This window comes from Sinocyclocheilus anshuiensis, unplaced genomic scaffold, assembly GCF_001515605.1.
Source record: "Sinocyclocheilus anshuiensis isolate Anshui unplaced genomic scaffold, SAMN03320099.WGS_v1.1 scaffold715, whole genome shotgun sequence".
NCBI lineage: Eukaryota > Metazoa > Chordata > Actinopteri > Cypriniformes > Cyprinidae > Sinocyclocheilus > Sinocyclocheilus anshuiensis.
Genome location: NW_015551089.1, coordinates 1,521,457 through 1,525,803, shown reverse-complemented (window position 1 = coordinate 1,525,803; position 4,347 = coordinate 1,521,457). Strand labels below are relative to the sequence as shown.

Genomic DNA, 4,347 nt, shown 5'->3' with positions numbered 1-4,347 from the left:
ATATATATATATATATATATATGTATATATATATAATTAATAAGAAATGTTTCTTGACACTGAAGACTGGAGTAATGATGCTGAAACTTCAGATTTGGCATCAGGAATAAATTATATTTGAATAAACATTAAAATAGAAAACAGTTATTTTATATTGTAGTAATATTTCACAATACTACTGTTTTACTGTATATTTGGTAAAAAAAAAAAAAGCAGTATTGGTGAGCATAAGAAGCTTCTTACAAACACGTCAAAAAAAAAAAATTTACTGACCCCGAACTTTTGAACGGTAGTGTGTTTTTGCTGAACAGGCATAAAGTTCATCACTGATTGAATATGATCTTGTATGTTTTTGTAGCTGATGTAGGGGGCTTCGTGCAGGTTCCAGACCCTGAGCTTCTGGTCCATTGGTACCAAGCAGGTGCTCTTCAGCCATTTTTCAGGGGACACAGTTTGGGGACGATGTGACATCTGCGATCTGCACTGCTGTTCAGGACAGATACGGTCTTCTGCCGTACTGGTACACTCTGTTTCACCAAGCACACACGTCAGCCCTGCCTCCCATCAGGTACTGCATTTTTATCTGCCGCACAAGGTCATGCCTGACCTTCTCTCAGACAAACTCACCCAGCTCTCCATGCCCACCTCCATCTGTCAGTGGATCACCAGCTTCCTGTCAGACAGGCGGCAGCTAGTGAGGTTGGGGCAACTCACATCCAGGACTCTCACGATCAGCACTGGCGCCCCCCAGGGTTGCGTTCTTTCCCCACTGCTCTTCTCCCTGTATACAAACGAATGCACTGCAAAAGACTCCTTTGTCAAACTCCTGAAATTTGCAGATGACACTACCATCATCAGCCTCATACACAATGGAGACTAGTTTGCCTACAGACAGGAGGTTAAAGAGCTGGCTGTCTGGTGCAGTCACAACAACCTGGAGCTCAACACGCTCAAAACAGTGGAGATGATAGTGGACTTTAGGAGAAACCCCCCTGCACTTCCGAGGAGCTAAACTCTCGAGCTGAGACTTATGACAGATAAAATATGTTACTAAATAAATACACGATTGTGATAGAGAATAAGAAGCTTACGTCTGATTTCTTCAAGCGGTCGTATTTACCATGTTTACTATGGTAATGTTAATGGCTAACGTGCATATTCTTTTGCATCGCTTATAAATATTTCTGCCTTGTATGATGATCATAATCCACATCGGATCAAGTTATTTCAAACACTCGCTGCTGTCTGAAAGTGAGTTTTGAACTAAAATTATTTTAAAAGCCTTTAATGCTGGTGTTAGCTGTTAACTTTCTGAAATGATCCGCGGCGCTGATGCTCTCCAGACTCGGAGAAACTCCGCCTTAACCACTCCCCACTCCTCTAGCCCCAGCTGGCCCGCTTTGGCCCAAGGTTTTCGTCGGGCCAAAAAATCCGGGCCGTTGGCCCCGAGGAAGCACCGACGAGGCACGATCAAGCCCCGGAAGTGACAGTGGAAACGCGACTGGCCCTGGTACGCACTAGCATGCCCGCTTTTGGCCCGACAGTGGAAACGCGGCTATTGACTCCATTCCTAAAAAGGCCCAGCAGAGGCTGTGCTTCATTCGCCAGCTGAGAAAGTTCCACCTGCCACAGGAGCTGCTCATACAGTTCTACTCAGCCGTCATTAAGTCTGTCCTGTGTTCATCCATAACTGTCTGGTTTGAACAAAGAAAAAGAAGAAAACAATCCAGGGCTGAAGAGGAAAGATAAACGGAACCACGGTCCAACTCAGTGACTCCTTTCTGAAACACCGTCTTTTAACCCAAGTGCAATCACAGGTAAGGCTCCACACCTGTTCCTAACTCTTGCTCTGGTGAAGACCCAAATCGCGGAACAACACCACCTGGTGGACAAATACAAAAACACTTTGAAGTGAAGTGAAGTAAAGTGACATGTGGCCAAGTATGGTTACCCATACTAGGAATTAGTGCTCTGCATTTAACCCATCCTAAGTGCGCACACACACAGCAGTGAACACACACACACCGTGAACACACACCCGGAGCAGTGGGTTCTAACAGTGAGGAAAAGGGCTAAGAAAATCACTTTGGACCCCTCACACCCAGCCCACTCTCTCTTTCAACTATTGCCCTTTGGTTGGCGCTACAGATCACCGACCACCAGAACAGCCAGGCACAAGGACAGTTTTTTTTTCCCGCAGGCTATATTCAGCCTGAACAATTAAACTTTCATAACTGTACATTGTTCATTATAACTGACACATTTATACATAGCATCTGAAAATTGTACATTTGTAAGCTACATAAACAGTACACTTGTAAATAACATATGTGTACATTCATTAAAACAATTGTGTTTTTTCTCTATATTTCTACTTATGTATTATATTGCATATAATATCATGTATGTTTGCACTATATCTGTACTTTCGTCTGCACTGGAAGCTCTTGTCGCGAAGACAAATTCCTTGTGTGTGTAAACATTCTTGGAAATAAAGCTCTTTCTGACTTCTGACTCCTGACTTCTTCTGACTTCTGTGTTGAAGTTTAATGTTTTGATAGTTTGCGTATTTTGATAATAACATAAAATGTTTGCTTATTTGCTGATGAATACATATTCATGTATATAACAATTGCAAAATCAATAAACATGGTTCATTAATCAGCATTTTTACTTTTAATACTTACTATAAGTACATTAAAAATCCAAGTACTTTCTTATACTATATATATTTAGCAGTCCGATGTCCAGTACCGTTCTAACTAATAGATATTTTTCAGGCGGTGCGCTCCTTGTGTGCCCTGTGACTGATCCTGGGGTCACAGAGGTCAAGGTTTTGCTGCCAGGGTCTGATGAGGTAAGCCTAATTTCCATATGCATTGTACATATACATTGTACTGAAAGTTAAAGTGCATTCATAAGAGATGTTTTATGTATGCTAAGGTATGACACAAACACGACAGAGTTACACAAGGGTGCCAGAACTCTGGATCTGCCAGTTACTCTGAACACTGTGAGTGACTCCCATTACATCTCTGATACAGCAGTCTACAGAATACTAGCAATCTTACAGGGTTATTTACGGTATATCTTTTGTGTTAGGTGCCCGTGTTCCAGCGTGGGGGGACAGTGGTGCCCAGGAGAGCAGGTTGTGGGTCCAGTACAGCAGACTTACAGCAGCACCCAATCACTCTCACTGTGGCCCTGGACACTAAGGTGACACATGACAATACAGCAGAAAGTACTGGATGGTACCATAGTACGGGTCAGGGATGGAATCACATTTTAATACCAATATATACACTACCATTCAAAAGTTTGGGGTCAGTAAGGGAATTAATTATTTTATTCAGCAAGGATGCATTAAATAGGTCAAAAGTAACAGTCAAGAAATGTATGATGTTAAGAAAATATTTTTGTTTCAAATAAATGCTGCTCTCTTGAACTTTCTATTTATCAAGAATACTGAAAAAAATGTATCATGGTTTCCACAAAAATATTAAATAGCACAACTGTTTTCAACATTGTTAATAATAATTGTTTCAAATGTTACTTGAGCAGCAAGCAAGACCGGAGTAATGGCTGCTGAAAATGTACTGCCAATGTCCCTACATCTCTCCAAACTGCTTTTGTTATCTTCTTAAGAAACCTGGTTCGGATCCTAATGAACCAAATAATTACCGTCCCATATCCAACCTCCCATTCATTACTAAACTATTAGAACGGACTATTGCAACTCAACTTCAGGCTCATCTTCGTAACAATAACTTTGATGAACCTTTTCAGTCTGGTTTTCGCCAGAACCATAGCACTGAACAGCCCTGGTAAAAATCACTAATGATCTCTTACTTGCAGCTGACAACAGCCTTCTATCCATCCTGATCCTTCTTGACCTCACATCTATGACGCCTATGACACCATCTCCCACTCAATTCTTTTGGAACATTTGGCTGCCATTGGGATCACTTATAATGCACTAGTCTGGTTCAGGTCGTATCTATGCAATAGAAAATATTTCATTCAGGGAAAAATTGTCGCGTCAAAAATGATCACAGTCACATGGTGTTCCTCAGGGATCAGTACTGGGACCATTGCTTTTTATCATCTATATATTACCTCTTGGCAATATTCTCCATTATTTTGGGATCAATTTTCACTGCTACGCGGATGATACACAACTCTGCCTATCCACAAAATCAAACATGTCTCTTTATCTGGACGACGGCTACTCTTTTAGTTACAGAGACCAAATGCAGTTCTGTCTGCGCCATTTTACCATGCGAGCTGGCAGGCTTGTCAATAGGTAATGGCCCAACATCACTTTTAATTTCCATCAATCAATCAGTC

General features: G+C 41.4%; 1 pseudogene; it reads left to right on the top strand.

Annotated features, from left to right (window-relative positions):
- Nucleotides 1-4,347, top strand: part of LOC107662632 (neutral alpha-glucosidase C-like) — an 8,207-nt pseudogene that overhangs the window by 3,130 nt on the left and 730 nt on the right.